The sequence below is a fragment of the Ischnura elegans genome, chromosome 6, assembly GCF_921293095.1.
Source record: "Ischnura elegans chromosome 6, ioIscEleg1.1, whole genome shotgun sequence".
NCBI lineage: Eukaryota > Metazoa > Arthropoda > Insecta > Odonata > Coenagrionidae > Ischnura > Ischnura elegans.
In genome coordinates this window covers 84,354,778-84,377,458 of record NC_060251.1, presented here as the reverse complement: position 1 = coordinate 84,377,458, position 22,681 = coordinate 84,354,778, and positions in this window count along the sequence as shown.

Below are 22,681 nucleotides of genomic sequence, written 5' to 3'. Positions count from 1 at the left end.
GAGTAAGTGAATAATTCTTTTACATTAATTTTGGTGTAAAAAGATAGACCGTTACCTTTCTCAGTACTTTCTCATGCAGTTTAACTGGTTTGGTGAGATATGGTGGAAGAGAATGCAGAATAAAATGATAAAACTTATTGTACTGTCCATTGGTTTATTTATTATAACAACGCGTTTCGATGCTTTGCGCCATCATCAGGTGAAATAGAAATAACGAGTCAAGTTATTATTAAAGCAGTGGGGAGTGCAAAACGTTTTGTCATTTTATTATGGTGCAGAAAATGCGCGAAAATATTTCTCACGCGATGGATAGTTATCGTTTAACCCAAACCAGGTTGAGCAAATAGGATTTTTTCCACCTTTTTAGTACTTTACATAATATGTATTCATATATATTCCAGATAAAATTTAATTTTCTCCTCCTATACCTTCTAAATAATTTTGATCATTTTCCCATACAAATTTCAGCATCATTACTAATTTTCCCTTTTCTCTTTCTAGGTATGCGTGCACGGTATCAATGGAGGTCCATCCTAAAGGGTGCATTATCCAGGCTAGCCGTATTAAAGTTATTTCTAAGAAATTGAGATCAATCCTGAAGGTATGTACTGCACTAAAATGACAACATCATCCCAAAGTTCACCAAAGGGTTTCTGTGGGCTGTGTAGCCCCTGACATCTTCCTTATCCTTAAATGTAGGAACCGTCAGAATGAATGAGACAAAATTCCAAATTCACTACGAAAAACCGGTGTAACTTTTGATTTGGAATGTAATAGATGTCGTAATTTGCAACAAAACAACGTAACGCTCCATTTGCGTGATTTCAAATTCAAACCCATTAAGATTCCATTTCTCAATGCAAACGCTTGAATGGCAGGGCGAATTCAGCATAAAAATGGTTCTCTAAGGTTATTTCGTCAAAGGATATAAAAAGAAAAGAATGTTTTGAGAAATTAAAATTGCTGTCAGACTTCTGACACGAAAGGCACAGTTTAAATGCTTTTGAAACCGAGGTATCGTATGATAAATAGAAAGGAGTTGTGATATTACCGCCAGCCACAATGCGGAAGTGGACAGACAAGAGGACCTCTTCAACCTCATGTGGCTTTTTTCCTTTTATCTCTCGAGAGCACTTCGTAAGTTTCCTTTTCATTCATCGCCACAAAATTCTCCCTGCATTTGTTATCCAAATTATTGATTGCCTTATAAAAATTTTGCATCGTGCTCAGGCAGTATATTTTTCGTGAATAATAACAGCAAATCATACCAAAATTATGAAAAATGATAATGAATACTGACAAACAACTACACGGGTGGTCATAAAATTATAAATTTAGGAGCCTAAACGGCTATCCTAATATTTACCATTCATTTACCCTTAAAACCATTGCGCGTGTACTACGTCAAGGTATATCAATATTTGGACTGGATGCCACTTAAATATTAGCATGTGCATTGTGAACGTAAATATCAAAGTTAAAAACCGCGCCACAAACCAGAAGATATCAAGTCCGTCGGATTAAGGGTTTATTACGCACGTAAACATTTTCTTGTTTATCTCATTTACATAATAAGTGTAATTTTGATAAAGAAAATTAAACATTTATCGTTAATTTTAGTTTACTCAAAAACTATTAAACGTTGATGCACAGTAAACTCCAAGTTATTTTCGTTTTCTATTCATGTTCAGGGTGAAAATTCATATATAACATTAAGCAGACTAAGTATTAGTTAAATACGTACGCAACCCAACTAATAATATTAAGGTAGCAATAGAAAATAAAATAAATGAAAGTCGAGTTTCATAATATATTTCTCGTTAATTGTTGATAATTCTTGGCATCGGGCATTAATGTTTATTTAAAAATAAAACCTGACCCCTCTTAATCAAGCAAATAGGAAATGTGCGCAAAGACTGGAAATAGAACCACAAAAACCAGACAATGTTATTTGAAGAAAATCATGATAACGGATAATATTTCCACTTCTATCTTGGACAGTGATAAACAGTTACGTACATCAAAGGGGCAGCTAACTAAAAAGAAGGGAATTTTCAAAATATACGTTCCAGTAAAGGGCAATAAAATAAATATTTTATACTTTTCCAAACTTTAATCCTATGCAAGAATTTGAGAACGGCAATTGTGCTTTTCCATTGCGAATTATGCAACCACCAGAGAAATACTCGAAATGCTGTCTCTCAAATATTAGAAAAAGTACCCATAGCAGAATTACTTTTGCCATTCTCACCAAAAACTCATTTCTTTATTTTTATATTCTCATAACTCTTACAGTCTCATTCAACATTTATGTGACTGGCTTACGATCAAAGGATATCAAGTTCTAATCCTGGGTGAAGCCGCCGGAAACCCGCACGAAAAAAACAATCAGCTCAAGCATGACGAGGTACAAGGAGTGTAAATACTTTAATTTTCAAAATTTACAGGAACATGGCTAAATCCAGGGTAAAACTCTTCCTCCATATCCAAACAAATTATGGCGTTGAATCAATGAGTTATTAAAATTATTAAATCTAGAATGAAACGTGGAAAGTTTCACAAGGTGATCCGAATTGTGAACAAATTGGAGAATCCGTTATCTTTTTCTGCAATACCAAAATAATAAATTAAATTATTTTAAGTGAAAACAATTGCAAGCTTCCGCCATATACTATAATTGAATTAATTGAGATTAGTTGGAGGTTGGAGACTAATCTGTTGGGCCGCGAGTGGGCAGCTCATTATTGGAAGCACAATTTCAATTACAGCGAAATCCTGACGGCTCGAAGTGAGAATGAAGGGAGTCACGTCACAACGTGTGCGCGTAGGCGGCTGGTGATACTCTCATTTGCGCGTGGGCAGAACCACATTTGGGGAATGATTTGAATAGGTAACTTCCAATTTTCAAGGACGACAGGTCAAAAATTAAATAGAACGCTGAGATACCAAGAAGTTTAGCTTGGATAACGGTATGCATCACATGATTCTTCCATGTCACCCATTAAATAGATTGCATATCACTGCTCTTTCCGTTATGATAAATGAAATTTCCGTAAAGGCATCGATCTATCAAAGGTGTCACATAGAGTATGACGCAAGAAAGTGGGACTATTACCCCAAATGGAAGGTGGACCGTCGAGTGCAAATATAAACTATATTTCAAAGAGTGTTCACGACATACAAATTTAGGTAAGAGTGATCACATGTACGCGAAAAACAAAAGTTTGACCTCAAGAATTTCATGAGTAGTAGTGTAACAGTGTACTACTATTGCAAGAGCAAAGACTCAACAAGGTTTTTATCAATTGATTGCAATACACCATATATATGATTCTGAGACTCTTGAGCATTTGGTGAGATATATGATGTAAGGATACATTAAATTAACTGAAATTATAATAAATATTCCTTCATGGATTTGAGTGAGCCATAGTAGTTGAGAAAGGAGTAATAACAATAGATGATGTCGCTAGTTTGCACCAGACTGTTATCATTAAGTTTGCTGCTAAATTTTGAGACGTTGAGTACGTTTTTTCTTCTTAAAAAGTTCCTTCACTGTTGCTCGATCTGCTTTTTTCCAGCTTCTGATCACTTTCTTTAAGATCTTCTTGCTCTAAACTCTAGCTATCATCTTATGCTCGGAGAAATTCTTTCATAAAATTTGGTCAGTTCCTATGTTCCTATGTCATGGATGGAACTTGGTTCAGAATGTCCATGTGCTCTCAAAAGTACTCGCATTAAAGTAGTTTGAGAAATTATATGAAGATAATAGAGCCGAGGCAAAATTTCATAATAATATACGCTTCTCGTACCCTGTATCATTTTTAATTCTGGTAGGTACCATGCATTGTAAGAAAACAGTATTTTTTGCATCATTACATATTCCTTGTTACCACCATAAAAGGGAATATGCATTATTAACTGGTTGCAATTCTTCATTTTTCAACTGTACGACATTATTTTTGCATTCGATAGGCTTTCAAGTACTAATGCCTAACATATCTTAGCGTCAAATACACAAATATGCATTTGGAACATAGGTACAGAGAGGACAATTTTTAAAGTATTGACTAGAATTTAATATCCCCGGGTGGTTTAATATTGATTAAATGCACAGCTTATATCAGAATATTTAATGAACATTTTAATTTTTTCTGGCTTTATGTAGAGCCACGTCCCGCTATTACGCGCATACTTCCATGACATCTGGGTCACATCAAATTCGAGAATACAAAAATCATATTAAAATGGAAGATGTAATTGCATAGCCACATTCAATAAAAAGACGAAAACGCGCAATTTCATGCAATACACTAATTTAATTAACCTGCTCTACTTTTAATTGGACAGCTCCGAAAAATTTAGTACACCAGTGATCCGATTTATTACTACTTCCCGGTCCATCACAATACACGGAACAGTCAGAAAAACATGAAATTGCATTTATAATCGCCACTTCATATGCAACTAGGTACGCATTTTTGCTTCTTTCAAACCTCTTACATATACTTAAGTTGAATATCTGCTCATAGTAATGCAAAGCAAGCTTTATTGTAATTTTGCATAAATAATATTGCCGCCGAATTTTATAGCTGCTACACAGGACAGACGTCGCAGTATATAATGAATTGGATTTCCCAGCACAAATCAGCCATGTAAAATAGATTTTCGCTATGATCCCTTGCAAAGTAATATCGGCATACCTTTGACTTTGATAAAGCTGAAATTTTAGATCGTGAAAGTAATTTTTTAAATTATTTCAAAAATGATTTATATCTCTAAAATTAAAAATAGCTGACATTCATGATCAAATATCGTCTAAGTTAAATCTATTTTTATTTAATAAATCCAAATTGAAGGTAAATTAGACATCGAACTAACTTAGATAAAAACGATAAACGAAGATGTGAAATTAAGGTGCGGCAAAATTCTTGTCTCTTCTTTTTCATCTATATATAATTGAATTATTTCATACTGCATTACTGAAAAAATATGTAAACAATCCTTCACGCCTTCATGCATTGATTTATTGTAACCATCATGATTCATAGCCCTGAAGAAGATATAAAAATGTATCGAAATGTTGGGAAACAGTCTTGTATACCTTTGTCAGACCTATACTCCAAGACACTATCCATCATTCAATAGGTAATATCAAAAACGTACCATCATCATTTGTCAGAAATCCTGAGATTTATTTGACGCTCCCCACACAAATCTCCTACCATCTAATCTTTTCACACATTCGAATTTCTCCTGTTTTGATTACTTCCTTATTTGTCCCAAAAATTTTATTCGAGGTCTTCGTTTCCATTTATCCTACGTACTTATCCCTTGACTATTGTCTTAAACAGTCCATCGTCTTTAAATATATGGCCGATAATGTTGTCCCGAGGTTTGCATAAGGTTTTTCACTTCCGTGGAGCAGCCTACTCAAAATGCACGTTCGGGTAAATTACTTGCTTGCTGACTGCTTTTATGATTAAATTGAAAAATGTTGGGCGGCACAGAGCCATAAAACTGTATGATTCTATTTACTAAATGATTCACACCTTTTTGCGTTTAATAAATTGCTTTTGCGAGTTTAATTTTGTTCATAATTTTTTATGTTTAATCTTAATGCTCTTGCATACCTTTTTTTATACCATTAATTATGACAATAATTGGCAAATCTCTGAACCTTGACTCCATGTGCACCATTTGACTTAATATCCTTTTATCTAAACTCTACAAGTCGCAAACGGAGAACATACACTCTTTTCATTAAACCTCACCTCAACAAATATGAGGAATTTTACTTCATGGAACGCTTATGACGTGATTCTGCTGCAGAAAAATCATACTTGTGCCTAGCAACCGACCTCATTATGATAAACCCAGCCATAGAAACAAAAATAACAGTCGCATTTGATGCAGAAAGTTTTTATTCTGACTAAACTCTATGGTAAAGCATGTCATCAAATGAGCAAAAAATAGGTCGGCAAAGTATTTGAAAAACCTCATAAAATTTGAATATTGATATCGTATCAAAGTTCCAAAGAGTATGAGAACTCGTTTATATTTTCCAGTAGTTTGTACTATCAGCACAGATTACGAGGCTGTGACAACCAAGTAACTCTATCTAGTTACCTATTCCGCTGATAAGGCGATGCACTACATTCATGGGCTTCCTTGGTGAAAGCACTTCCGATAACAATCTTACGACGGCCTGAACTGTTGTAGGAGTGCTATTGGAAAGGCTATGCGAATATTAACTGGAAGCAGTACATGTAACTACTTAGGAAAAAGAACGTTGATATTTTTTTGCACGCATCATACTAAAAGTTTACTACAAGCGTGTGACATGGAAGATTAGGATAATCGTGTAAATTTCGATCAGTTTCAGCCTATGGTTAAACTATAATCTTCTGGGCGTACGTTAAAGATAAAGCGTTGTCATTTTAAGGACTTTAGGTATGATTATGATGCTCGATTTGGCGCTACTATATATTTAGGAGACCATAGCGTTTAAAAACTGAATACGTACACGAACACAAACTTATCTTTTTTACACAAAAATGTCACGTAAAGTTGTTTATATTTTTTTTGACATTTCACAAACAGGGTATATTGTATATTCTTGGTACTGTAAACGTTTGTCTAATATTTTATGATATGCTTGCATTGACGTTATCGAGGGGTTAGGTGGAAGAGGGGACTTTCCAGTCTCAACCTCGCCCGAATAAAGGCATTTTATTATTATTATTATTATTATTATTACGTTCCTCCTATAAACTTTTTTCCCCCTCAAAATATTGATTGCTGTCGAACTATAGGTACTTTTTGAACTTATTCACTCGTATGATGTTGGTAGATATTACAATTCCTTTTTTAACATCAGTGGAAAAATACTTGGTTTCCATACCAACAATTGAAATAAACAATATTATAAATTTTACCTTAGGAATTTTATAAATTTGTTAATAGATTATCCCTCGCTTTATTATATGCGAATGATTTGTTTCAAAATCAATACCACACACGATACCTTTAAAATATCCACATCCATTCATTATCACTTCTTGTAATCAGCAGAACAATTCTACGTCCGTTCAGTCTAATTTAATGACACACTTCAATCATCTATATCATATCACATATAAATTAGAATTTTTCAACTAATGAAAAACAATTCAAATCGATCCTCATGTATTAAATATTGTGAAAAACCAAGTGCTGGACATGGTGGGTGAGGAAACGCAGCTTTTAGATGAGGTATGGAGGAGATAGAAGGTATGGATGAAGCGAGTACTCAGCGGGGAGGGAATGTTTAAAACGGTGTTGGAGGGTATAATGTTGTTAAACGAGGGATAGGAAGGGATATTATAGGATTTTCAGATATAATGAAAGGGAGTAGCCCTTTTCCTGAATTCAAGAGGGAATTACATGAAGGAAGGAGAAGCTGCCACAATAATTGTGAAGAACTCCATGGAATTCTACCGTAATCGGTAGATTACTTAAATATTAATTTAATTTTGAATAATGCGTAGTTTGAAGCATTGATATCCCACCTCTTCGAAGTTTGCGTATGATTTAAATGAGTAAATATTATATATATTACTTTTCTTTCGTGACGCATAAAAAGGGTTAGAATAAAATATTTTTGCTAAATTCGCTGGATTTAAAATTTTTAAATAGCAATCTTACATATTCGCAACTACTCTAAATAAATGGTATATGTGTTCACGCTAAGGCTTTTTAGATCATCATAGCAAACACAGGTATCCTTATGGGTTTTAAAAGGCTTTTTCTTTGACATAATCCAGGAGCCGAAGTATAATAAATTTACTCTTTCTTTACACTTTATGATAATATGAGGAGCGCTCCAAACTTTCTTCTCAAATTACATCGCGATATTTTTTCCTTAATGGCACACCACAATGTCACCAAAACACGAAACCGGATCGTAAAGGATTACGGTACGACTGGATTGCTACCATTCATTTATTACAATACATTGCTATTGCCCTTATCCACAGTCATGTAAGGATCGATGCCCAAATCATATGAAATGGCATAGTGCAAATAGTGTATTCCAAATGAAAGTGCAGCATAAACTACGGGCAAGAGGATTGGAGGCGATCTCTAGTATATTCTTCGCGCTTAATGCCGTATTAGCCATTATTCCAATTGCTGGAATAAAACATTTACCTAATTCTAACAATTTGGTAACGATACGTGGAATGTGGAGTACAAATACCTTAGTTTATGTAGAGAGTAATTCCTAGTCTAAACGGATAAAGTCAAGGTAGAAACCACCTATATTTAAATTGATCTTAATAATATTAATGGATTATCATTGCTCGCACACTCGATGCGTTAGCGTTCTCAGTAAGCATTCAATTTGATGGTGTTCAATAATTTAATTGTTGAATGTGAATGTTATCATCAATGCATCGGACTCAAACATTGATAAATTAAAGATATTCGTCCTTACTTAAATGCTTTGCATTTATCAATATATTCCAAGAAAAGTAGAGGTTACATTTTATTTTTTAAATGAAATTATTATATAGTCATCAATTTTCACAATGTTTGCGTATGATTCGAAGCTTTAAATGGAAATGTTAATAGCTTGTTTTGAATTGTAAATTAGGAAGTGGCGGGTTAATAATTCGGTTGGGACTTCTAAAACTCCCGACTTCTAAATATTCATTTTCCTGATACGAGGACTCCCTATCACTCGTGACCAATCTCTTGTATGTACATTATTTCCATTTTAATCCGGAATGTGGAGATAGAAGTACACAACTCCCCTCTACTGGAGTTTCCATATAATTCCGTGGGTTATCTACAATCATTCATCCACCTGAATGAATTCAATGCTGAACTCGTACGCGGATATGAATCAATCCTGCACTATGCACTCTTGTAGATTTATCTCGCAGATATCTAAACTCCGCGAAGCGTACAATGGATGTCTTTGAAACATAATTCACATCGTGCTTCGTAAAGATAGTGCTTCAGCTTTTTTTGTACTTCACAAACACTCGAACATAAAATTTTCTTTAGAGATTAACCTTGTCGTAAGCGATATTAACAGTTTTTTGAGTAAATTTTCAGTGCAAATCAACCAAAATCAATGTTTTTAAATGCACCATTCATATTTAGAATCTCTGAGCTTCTTTAGGCTAGAGATTTTTGCGAGTGACAATATGATTCTGCAATCTCACCCATTCTGAGATTAATCGTTTCAGACAATTAAAATCACACAGCCATTTATTGAGCCTTAATTAATTATTAATGACCTTAAAAATCTTAGATATGACATAAAATGTCCAAAAAGGTGGATGCTCCAGAAAAACTGCAAAATGTATCTTCAAAAATCTTTACATTGCTATTGCTCAGGATTTAAGGAGTTGGAACCCTGTATTTATAAAATATTAAACTTAAATTGAGAATTTAAAGTTAAATATCGATTAAATTAAAAATTGAACTTAATGTTATGACTTTAAATTTATTGTTAATGCTTAAAATTATCTCCTACCTACCACCTCCTGAAGTTTTGCAGATTACTCCTGGAATACTCCGTGCTCCGGTCCCGAGCAACGCGCAACAGCAGGCAGCCGATCCAGTACTACCGCCGTGCTATCGGTCGGCATGAGTGAAAGGTCAACCCCAAGCCATTCCACCTTCGCCTCTCGCTTCCAAAATCTAAACGGCTCACAGCGGGAAACTGCCTTGCTCTCGCCGGAAGTGAACGCGTCTCGTTACCAGAGGCGACATAGGTCGTTCAACCGAACTCTCTACTCTGTTCTCTTCGGCATCCCGTCGTTTCAACTGTCAAATCCAAAACAGCCCTTTGTCCGGTCGACTGTTATCTCCCCAGCGAGAGACTCGAAATTCTAAGTAGCAGAAGTGTAGCGCCAGTCCGCCAGGAGACCTTTGGTCTGAACTACCGGCGCACAAGTACACCGATGCTATTGAATCCGTGTGCTGCCGAGGTTTCGATCGTAATATGTAGCGAAGACTCGATTCGAAAATTGTTGATCGACTATGATAACAAATCATTTAAGCCAATAAAAACTGTCTCGGTATTTCGCATTATTGATGATTTGGCACTGCTGACAAGCTAGATTACTAGCTTAGCAGGACTTACAGTTTTCCAGAAATATGTGCACTGACAATAATGTGAGTAATAATAGGGCCTCCCCGAATAATATGACCTACAGATAATAAACACTGAAAATGTTACTGTTTTTTAAAGTTATCTTCAATTAATTAATTTATTATGATTTATTACCAGGGAAAATATAATTATACCATTAAAGTCCGTAAAAATGGTTGTTGAACAGTATAATGTACGTATGTAATAATTATTTCTTAATACATATAAATTTCACAGTATCGTTAATTATAAATTTCACAGAACTGCCAATGATAATGGTCGAGGAAGTGAGCATACCGTTCTGTAACAGTGTGAACATTTGGGGCTGATATTAACCATGAATATTTCCTGGAAATAACACACGATGAGGATATCCAACAAAATAAATGCAATTTTACATCAATTAAAAATCCACAGAAATCTACTGCAACTTCAGCTAAAAAAGAAACTAGTTACGCACTCATTCTCCCTCACCTAGACTACTTTAGTCTTGTGTACAATGACTTAACTGAAAAGTTGAATATTAAGGAACAACGTATGTTGAACTCCTGTGTGAGACTCATCTTTAATTTACGGCGAGATGAACACATTACCCCTTATTTAAAAAAAACTCTCCTAGTTTGATCTTAAATCAAGGAGAAAAAAATAACATGGCTTGTTTTATGTTCAATATCTTCAAGTATGGTAGCCCTCTGTATTTAAATGATCTTTTTCTCCCTTATTGTAAACACACTAATGTTGCTACAAGACGAGGCCCCTGTTTTTTATATGTTCCACAGTTCCTCACAGCTGCAGTTCAGAAATAATTTACTGTTGCTGCCTCAAAGCTGTGGAAAGATTTGATGAAACAGGTAAAAGACAGTGCATCACAGGAAATATTTCAGAAAAGGATTTTCACCCATTTACATTCTGGCTAACTGGTAGAACGTAATAGTAGATATATACATTTTTAAATCAAGAAAAAAATTTTACAAAAATAAAAACTGGAGATATGGTTAAAAACAAAAAATCGTGTTTCAATTTTTTTTGGGTAAATTTCCATTGTTAGGGTCTGAAACTTTGGGGAAATACATAATTTTTGATGCACTTTAAGTGCATAGTTTTTATTTTTCAAAACATCGGGGGGCAATTTTCACCATCTTAACCGGCTAGACCCTCCTTAGACTACAGGGTGCCCGAGATAAATTCGTTAAATGCATCTGCATTGGAATAAAAATTGTAAATTCAACGTGATAACGCGTAACCGATGTTGCATAACACTGACCCATTATGTCGTCAAACAATGCCACTGCTGTTTATAACTTGGATTTTCATTTTCTGCCAAATAAATCGGTGCATTTCTTCCGGGTTTCCTTCCGCGTCAGCTGGTTTGTAGACAACAGACCTTCGACCTGAAGACGCTGGCAGGATAGCCAGCGAAACTGTTGTCTACAAACCAGCTGACGCGGAAGGGAACCCGGAAGAAATGCAGAGATCAAACCTTCGCCGCGGAAACCTACGTTCTGACAAATAAATCGGTGTTTTCTGGCACCAATACGTAATAAGATTTTCTTCGCAAATTTTTTAATAAAATTATGACGGGACGAGGTTATGTCCAGCCTATCAATTTACTCGATGGCTGCAGCTCTCATCCAGGATAGAGCTCTATGAGACCTTGATTTGCATGTACGGGATAAATCCAGAGAAACTTGACGATAACCTCGTTGGATACTGACATGCAGAGAGAAACACAGCGGCATTCTCAGAACCATCCATAGGTATTTCATGAAAATTGCCATCCCATGATTTCATTCCCACGGAAACTACGCGAACGAGATAGATGAACAAATGACTGTTTCATTTGAGCATCTCGTGCATAAATTCTGGGAATGCCACTTGAACCATTTTGAGCCCTAAATCTTCCCACTCACTTATCCTATCAGACTTCGTGGATGCCTTGGGCATTACTCAAAACGTCTTATGCGCCCCACATCTCTGCGTATGGAGCAATGGAGAATTCTATTCGTGCTAAGACGTGGGAGGTGAGATGCGGGTGAAAAAGTGATGCGTATTTACCGGGACATCGTTTAGAAAACAGGACAGTGATAGATATACATGTGGGTATGACAAATGTGGAGAAATGCGGAGCCGGTAGTCTTGGTAGCAGAGGCTCGATGGATCCGTGAGGGATGAAGCATTCGGAGCATTAAGGGGAGAGCCTCGCCGTGGCAGAATCCGATTGCGCCATCCGAGCGATGAGGGAAGCTTTCTGTAATCTCGAAAGGAGGCCTCCAATGTCTCGTTCGATATTTTCAGACGCTCTTGCTGTGAGATAAAATTTGAACATACCCAAGTACACAACCTAAGGCCCGGAATTAGGGCGGGGAAGAGGGGGACACGTGCTCCGGGCGGCAGATTTCAGGGGATGGCAAAATATAAAAAGTTTTTTTTTACCTTTATTTTGGTTTAGTTACGCAAGTGGTCGCGCGGGGTTTTCAATACCCCAAGGGAAATTGTTTATATATTCGTCATTTTTACTTCCTTTACATTGTTATTTTTCTCATTGATAAATCATAACATTAAAATTTTAAATGTTTGATTTATCTCTGCAACGTTTTTAAATAACAACGATATTTTTTATTATAGCTGCTTATTTCTCTAACGGATACATAACTCAAGCTTTCTATTGTTTACCCGCATTTTTCAGGGAGCAGATTTCAAGGGGATTAAAATATGAAACGTTTATTAAAATTAATAATTTATGTTTTCTAATGGAATTATTTAGCAGTAATTATGACATTATAATAAAAAAATATTACTTATAAAACTTCTTAATAATTAACTCATGCATCCAGTGTTTCATTTTAACTAGCACATCACAAACCAAGAATTAACTTACTGATGTATAATATTTCATTGGTGGGGGAGGGAGAGAGCGAGAGGGGATCTGGGAAGGGGAGCGGCAAAGTGATCTTAACCCCCCTGACCAAACTCTTGGTTTCGGCCCTGCATACCCCACATAATCTTTCTATCAGGGCTTCATTTTCTTCACTTCAGTTTCAAGCATTTCGATCTCAGAAATAATATTTGTGTGATGACTTAAGTTTAAATCATGAAAACCACCTCTGAGATGACCAATTATCGATATATTAGATATGTCCTACATACATTTATGTTTGTTCATCAATGACGTGTATTTTAATCCGTAAAATTACGCATCTCAATTAATGGTGAGTTGAAACAATTAATTTGAAATATTTAACAATCATAATCGCTATTACAACCATCTTACACGAAAACAGCTTTTAAGAAATATTACTGGATCCACTTTGGGAAAAATAACACAAATAATCAAAAAATATGGTCATTATATTATATATATTGTAACGCCACCTTTTCTAATATCGCTCTTTTATTTCATATATCTTTTAACGCCAAACAATCTCTCCCTTTTTACAGTCAACAACCACTACTACCAACATCCCCGTAGCAACATTTTTATCAATAACATCAAGTAAATAAACACAAATATAGCAACAATTTTATCAATAACATCAAGTAAATAAACACAAATATGACGGCGTTACAATATATAGCTATGATGTAGTCTCACAAGACAGGTAGAGCCCTAGTTCTTGCACTTTTTCTGAATGAAATTCTTCCATTCTTTTTAAAATTGCAGCTTACTCGCAGCAAATTACTGTTTCGGAAATTATCTGACCTAGAAATGCATGAAATTATTTAGATTTTATATCGTCACAAACTTAAGAATTCACCTTTTTTTAATCCTGCTGCTCCATTTGATGATAATATATAATATAAAATAAAATGAAAATTGTAACGATACAGCCTTATATTAATCCAGTTTTTTTTAAAACAAGGTATGCCTTTTATCCTAAATAGACTGGTCGCAGTTAGGAAGTTAACAGTACGTGTGGACAAAACGAGGATTGAATTATCTTTTCCCGTTTTCATTACGAGTCATTTGCCAACAAGCATTAGCGCTGCATGAATTTATTGCTCCATTACTTCATAAATTGACTTTCGGGCGGCAGGAAAAAAAAAATAAGGCCATTATACGATCTTTATTTAGCTGCCGTGGCCGTGAACGCCCGGGATATCGCCCAGGGGCTGTCTCCATTTTCTTCGATATCGCCGGAGCCAGATCAAAGCCATTCTGAGAATCGTTTAAAAAAATGCTGAAAGAGATAATGAATCAATATCGCGGCGAGTAATGTCCCTAGCGCACCTCGCCGCGGTGCACGATTCGGCAGTAAACTGTCGGAAATAGGAGACTGACAACGTTTATGGCCTACTTAAACTCCCGCAGGGTGTGGATACTTAACAAAGCGACTGCGGATCCCGATTCTGCCGCAAATGGAGACGCATTTGCCACAAAAAAACGATGGTCTCATTCGGAAGTTCCAAGCTTGCTACTCTCATCCAGTTTTAGTCGATACTTATTTGCAAGGGTAAATTAAATAAGTCACTTTTTAATTCATGAATTTTTAATTGAAGTAGAGATTTTGAAAAATTATTATTCATAAAATAAATGATTATATTATGAACCCATGAATGATTTTCCGCAAGGCGTATTTTAGTTTAATTCCATGACGCAAGAGAAAAGGTTTGGGTGACCGTTTCTTGATATGGTTTACTCGCTTACTTTAAGGTACCAAGAATTTATAACCAAAACATTATAGGACTAAACTTGTAGGAAAAGCCTCAATAATTTCGTCCGCAAAGTAAAAATTATGCTCCGGATAAAGAAGAGTATACTTTTCGCTGAAAAACCTTTAGATCAATATGACCCGTGACGTCCAAGTGAAACTTTGTTAATCACTCAATTGTTGAAATCTCAGTCTCTTTTAACAATTTCGTGTTTTAATCAACAAAAAAAAATACAATTTTAGGGTTGATTAATTCAAAGAATGGGCAATCCACCAATACACTTTACTCGAGAAAAAGTACAGCAATTTTCACACTCTCTACCACTTTGAGATCAAATTTTACAAATATTCAATTTATTGCATTGACAAAAAAAATCCCCTTAATAAAAAACCACAAACAATTGGCTTTTGGGGCACTGCGCTGACCACTACGCTATCCAGGTTCCTGATTTCCCATTGCATTATACCGAGGCTCATGGTACATATGTTAGGGATACAACGGGAACGTGAACGCTACGATTGCCATAGGAGATCAGAAACTTGGAAAGAGTAGTAGTCTGATAAGTATCCCAGAAAACTATAGGCTCGTGGTTTCATTCCCGGTCTAGGGTAGTGTTTTCACATGGCAGTCCATGTGAATATCACAGCCGTTCGCGCGAAAGTATTGGAATATTACATGCCCTACTCCACTTTTACTAATTAATTTCAAGGACGTTAACCCATCCGCATCTTGTGCCTAAAATATTCATTAATTTACGTAAAAATCATTTTCTGTACAGCATAGGTCTAAAATCGTATTTATTCGATCTACGAGCTAGTATTTCCAATGTGAGGCACATGAAAGATACCACAAATAAGCATGGAAATTTATCACTCTATCTGAGTTTGAATTCATCTATGATGAATGTTGAAAATCCGTACTCATCTTCCTTAGGGCAATCGGATATTAGAAATTAATATTAACGCCTAAATAAATTGAAAGCTGATGAAGAAAGAGAATAATATAGAGAGTTAATCGGATTAATTTTCAAGAATACATCACATCATTGTTTTCGATTCATTAGAATCAACTCTAATGATGCATTGGAAACACGTTAAAGGGATTAGAATGCAAAATTTCTCAAAATAGGATGAAAATTTTTTCCTGTATTTAACCCAGTGAAAATAGAAGGGGATGCTTGCGCGGTCATATTATTTTATTTCCAGGAAATAGGTACCCACTTTTACATGTAAACACTATTTCACGGATGCTCACAAAATATAATTCCAAAGTGCAGATTTTCCAAAAAAGAAAAAATCACATGCAACCCTAATGTTTCGAAATGAAAAACAACAACGTATTGGATCGGAATTTATATGGCTAATTGGACTAATAGACCTTTTTTTTAGAGATTTACTCGCTTTTTAGACACTTCTCATTTCATTGAATCAAATACCCTCTGACATTATCATCGTGTCCTTCCATTACAGCAACTGTTTTTATTCAATTTCTTCATCATGAATTAAATATGAGTTGCCCGTGGAATAAAATTTCAAAGTGCATGTTCAGAAGAAAAATGGAAGCTGTAGCTGTTTTTATTTGAAAATTTCGAATTATTTTTTTTTCTGAATAATAATTCATTCATGAAACGAATGTCCAAATTTTTATTAATCAAATTAGATTTTAAATTTTCTCTTGATTGTAATTTCCTCATTTCCACAATTCTCGATATTTGGACACTGCATTATTTTTATATGAATTCCTATTCAGCATTAGAAGCAGGGAGAATTATACGGCCAATTGAGAAATTCCTTTTCTTCTTTAATGAATTCCTATTGTTTTTCTAAAAATTTAACTAAGGCCTAATACTTATTTTTGGCCTCAAACAGAAAAATGAAGAAATAAAATTCTCCGATACCGGCAGTACAGTATATAATCAAATTCATTTAGGAAAATTAAGTAATATATGAGTATATATATGAGGCAGAAAAAAGGTGAAGAAACACTATAAGACACCTCACATATGAGAAATACTTCATAATATGAACAAATAGACAGAAGAAATTTGAGTTAACGTGATGGAGATTAAAAATAAAGGATCGACAGATCCAGAACATACAAAATTACACTGGTGATAATAAGTATAAACTTTGAAATAAGGGTTATTGGAGAGGAAAAAGGCATACAAGGCATAGTATTTTTATTGTTGACACTAAATAAGTAATTATATGTGTGTTAAAATAAATATAATTTCACTTAGCAGGAACAAACTATGGATTGAAATAGAAAAGAAAAATTACCTGAATCATTACTAACTATAAGACATTGGTTTTCCTAATTTAGAGTTTTTTTATGAATGTGCTGTTACCGGAAGTATACTCAAATACGATAGGAGTAGGATGTGTCGGGCTTGATTGTCCCTCATTGGAAAAGGCCATTGCGATCCATGTCACATGTATGCTGTCTGAGCCATGTCTAAGAAATTATAAAGAGAAATTCAAAACACAAAGTAAATACTATAAAATGCTATTGTAATTTGAATTAATGGCAGAAGCGTAAAAGAGGATCGTAAATAAAGATCCAAATAAAAACCTTTGGGTGTCTAATCCGAGGTATGTTTGAGAGATTATGAGGGAAAATCAAACAATGAAGCTAATATAAAACAATAAAGATGTAAATTAAATAATCAAATGACATTTGGGCAAATTAAATAATATATGAGGACGATGAAAAAAAAGATAGTGAAGAAGCGCTTTAAGACACCTCACATAGGAGGAATACTTCATGGTATGAAAAAATTGACATAGGAAATTTGAGTAACGTGATGGAGGCTAAAAAATGAAGGAGTGTTAAAAGAAATATATTTTCATTCGGCAGGAACAAATGAATTGAAATAAATAAAAATCACCTGAATCATTACTAACTATCTGACATTGGTTTTGCTTATTTCGAGCTTTGTTACGGGAAAGAGTAGGAATTCAAAAATTAAGCAATAGAGCAAATATAAAACTATAAAGATTTCATTTTAAATAATGGCAGAACAGAGAAAAGAGGTCGTACACAAAGCTCCAATTGACTACCTCCGATGACGAAAAAAAAATTAAACGTTTCAATGCCCTGAATTAATCACCCTGTTTAAACGGCTTCCACTCATAGCTTCCCAACACTCGAGAAAGTCCCCAGGCGCCGACGGCAGTAAGAGCACGCTGGGGAATTCCCAAACCCACTTCCCGATGCCATCGCACTTCACCGCCAGCCCGACCGAATGGGGCGACATCTCGGGATAGGTAAGCACGTTTACCCCATCTCACTCTCGCTTCTCCCGTTTGATTCCTGCTTTATCCCTCTTGGGGAGGGAGGCGAAGGAGCTCACGGCAAAACCATCCGGGGCACCTGAGCATGAGATAATCGGTTCGTCCTCCCCACTCTCTCATACCCAAGAATGCCAAGTGACAGAGCCGTTAATTGAAAACGTCTGAAGGGGTGGGGCGGGAATTTCTTCGCGAGAGAGCGGAACAACCGGAGGTAAACCCACTTTCCCTCCCGGCCCCGTTTTCAACGTTTTCCCTCTCGTCCTTCTGCACCGATGGCCTCCTCTCAGCCAGAGCCGAGTTCGCTTGGCGGATTCCCCCGTTTAGGCAGAATGAGCGAGAGAGAAAGAGTCATAGTCACTTCCAGAGTAGTAGTGGGGTGGGTTTTTGGGGAAGTTGCTCTAGTCGAAGTTCACCGAGAGTGGAGGAGTGGAGTTTAGAAGTGTGGATTTGAAGGGAGGGAATGAGGATTGGGCTAAATTGAATTTGTACTTTCACTGAAAACCTAGGTTACCGTGCACTTCCATCCACCCGCTAAGCAGGCTTGCATGCATGGCTTGGTTAGCCAAGTACTTATTCTCGGAACATACGATAGGAATTTGTAATAAAAATAGCGTGAGTATGTCATCAAACAGTATAAGGTTGCATAATACTTAAAATAATACGTGTACCACCCACAACTACACTAATTAAGATACATTTAAAAGTAAAGTCTGTTCTTTTCCACATAATAATTCTTAAAAGACCTTTTCCGACCTTTACCCGTCATTACCAAGAGGTGAACCTTTCAAGAGGCGTATTTTATGGTTTACCTCTTGAGAGGTTCATCTATTGGTAATTTTATGGTTCACCTCTTGATAATGACTTATAAAGTTCCAAATTGGTTGATTATTTTAATAAATACTGCGTGAAATACAACAGAGTTTACTTTTTGATCTATCATGCTAAGATTCCACAAACTGAGGATTGGGCACTGTCGCTTGACTCATTCCTTCTCTTTACGGAAGAGAAGAAAGCGCCTCAGTGTGATGAGTGCGGCTGTCTTTTAAGTATCCGACATATCCCGACAGGTGCGACAAATACCGGGACGCGCGGATTCGGCTCAATATAGAGGGGGACCTTGAATCCCTCCTCGGAGACAACCCGACTAATCTGAATGGTATAATTTTGTTTCTCAGGGAAACAGGTCTGTTTAATCAAATTTAAATTTTTATGAATAATGTCTGATTGTTTCTAATCTATATAAATAAATAATGCAGTGACGATCCTTCTAATTTACGAATTGAATCTAATAACTGAGTAGTGGTGCAGAATGACCTAGCCGTCGACGCACCATAACGATCAATACTACTACTACTACTACGATTCCACAAAGCAACCATGCAAACCATTGATTTCATGCACGAAAGTGCATCGAAAGTTGGCGAGTGGGACTTGAACACAGGAGTGAATATAAAAAAGATAGCAAAAGGTGGCAGCGGCATATCCCCAAAATGTTTTTCTCCCTCGTAGTCCTCCTCAGAAAATTTCCATAGTCAATCTCTTTACTTGCCCACAAAATAGTGAGGCCTTGAGAAATTAATTCAATAAAAATGATGCATTTTTCGTTTTTTAAACATGGCTTCAATGAATGTCACATGAATATCGTAGGGCAGACATCAGTGCAATTTAATCAGATAATTATGAGACATGATTTCCCAGCGAATCTCAATTCATTTGTTGAGATCATGAATGCTGAAATTAAGAATTGACTATTAACTTGCAGGTGAATAGTCAAGAAAACAAATCGTTGACCACAAGGTGTTGTCCGATCTTCATGGCGAAATGAAAACGATTTTCGCTCTTTGCAATTACACAGAACGGCACATTGGCCCTAATAACCAACCCAAGTTTTATTTACGTTAAACTATCCCCGTATCCTCCTTTTAGGAGAAGATTTCACGGTATTCATAGGTCGTTCTGTTTCAAAAGAGAAGAAATGAACCTCGGTTCACTTTTAGTTTAGCGTAATCTGATTTTCAGCGTGGAATAATTTGGGAGGAAAAATTGGCGGCAGAAAAAGACGAGGGAAAACTTGAAGCCCCGTTGATGAGTGGAAGAGCAGAGAGTTGAGGAGTCCCTGAGATGGATGCGAGGGCCAAAAAAAAGTGTGCGTTGGGAAATGGAAGAGAATGGAAGGATAATGAACGAGGCTGGGAGATGACGACGAGAGGAAAAGAGCTGGCAAGAAATACTAGGGGTGAGAACACTGGATAGGCCGTTGGACTGCGTGAATGGGTTGGTATGGGTAAGTGGAGAAAAACGACATCAAATCCCAAGGTTTTGAGTCATGACGGTACATGCTAGAATTTTACCCTAATGAATGCCAAAAATGCATAATAACCCGGGTATTTTTCTCTTACACTCGTAAGTAGTGTGGATGTTAAGCGCAGTGTAGCTTCAAATTGCATGTTAAATCGATACGTACTAATCAATGTCTACACTTAAGCTGGAAATTTACAGAATTGAAAGGTAAATATATGTAATTAAAATTAATAATACGATTTTAAATTTTTAAGCCAGTACTTCGATTAAAATGTTAATCTTGACACTGGCTTTTGTCCAAGCAATAATTGGATACTTGTAATCAATTGCATAAAAAATATAAAGAAAGCACATACAGTAAGATTCAAAAGAATATCAGCCAATCAGACGACACCAGAGCATTATTGATGTACTCGTTAAACGCTCAATTCAGTTCAGTATGAATTACAACATTCAGACAATATCACGCCTTGAGAATGGAGGACAGGTCGTTTTCCGAAACATCGGCCAATAACTGAGTATAAAGGATCTAAAAGGGAAGAAAAAGGTAACTATGAAAAGGCTAGTGGATAGGAGGGAGGAATGGAGAACTGCGTAAAACCAATTTTAGGATTTTTGACTAATGATGATGATGATGACGGCCAAAAACACTGCATTAACTTGGTTTACAGCCCGAGAGGAATACCTGAATATTTTAAATGCTCTCAAAGGGAAATTACCTGGCCCACTTCACCATCCTTTAGGGGAAAAATATTACATATTAGAAAATGATAAACAAAGGAGATCGAATGGCATGCGATGAGATAGTGGAGATATAATAAAACAGTTTGGTGTGACTTTTGCATTGGGAAGAATGGATAGTACCGTGCCTTGGGATATTGGCTGCGGCAGGTGGGCAGGGTGTGGCGTAGTAAAATGCCCATTTAAGTTGAACACGGAGTGTTAAACCTAAATAAACATAAATTCCCTAAGCATCTCAAAGGTTAAGACATTCATGCTAATCACGCCAGTAGTACTATTACCACTTCGAAGAATGCTAGCTTGCATAAATGACTATTTACTGACTTTATTCATTACTTATTTTGAGAAAGTCGGAATAAGGAATAATTATCAAAAATGATGGCACTTTGACATTTGAAATACCTAAGAATTTGGTAAGCGGTAATCTTGACCCGTAAAGGAGTTGGGGTTAAATAAATTTTTAAAACAGTAGTTGAAAACAGGAGTTTATAAATAAGCAAGCGTCACATATAAATGACATTTTTCATTTCGAAAAATCAGGAAGTTCAATCCTTACCCAGAGATTATGGTGAAGTTTTTCTTTATAAACTCACATAGTATTCGCGATTCCAGCCAAGGGAGACACCACCTGGCGGAGAACGCTCGAAACAGAGGAACGATGGTTATGATGCGGCAGTGCTATGAGGAATAGTGTGAATGTGAACTTTACACTGTTTTATTGACTAGTTTCGGGGTGATACCTACTTTTTGGTTTCAAAGCAGTTATTACCGTTACTTGAGGTTAAATATTCTTTAATCTACGACCCTGTAATAACTGCGGCACAAGTGGAATTGTTTCAAAGCGAGGCGACGGCTGTCGTTCCCGCACGTAGGTAGGAGCAGAAAGCTCTTGCTTAGGACGATTTAAAAGGAGATACGTTGGTTTTACATGTTATAGCTATTAATATTGTATTATTTAAATTGAAAATCGTTCATGTGTCAGGTCACGAAGAAAAAAGAAGAAAAATAGCGTATATCCAATGCATCAAAGTGTCCGATATCCATGATCGCTGTTTTCGTAATTTTCAATATAACATACTCAATATTTGCATCGCCATTATTATGAGCGGGATGGTATTTGCCCGTGTTAGTCTGATAAATATGTTTTTTTATTCGGTGCGCGTTGTGCTATTGAACGATTTACCTAAAGTTGCTGAGTATAGTAACTCAAGATAGACATTAAGTTTCAATAGCAAGGAGGATGAACCCACTGAACCATTGAACGAACGATTTTTAACAGCGTCTCACGGTGTAAATTAGTAATATATGCACTATGGTAAACATTATTAGCTTATTTTGATTGATTCCAGGTGTCAATTCGAAGTCCTACATAATCACAGAACATATTGCTTTTAGACAAGAAATGGACGACTTTCACCTATTCAAGGCAATGCCAATTTTCATTTCGACTCTGAAATGTAATAGTGGGCAAAGAAACTTAGTACCCAAATTCCTTTCCCCGTAGACAGTTACAATAACTCATTCAACGGATTATTATTTTACTGTGACA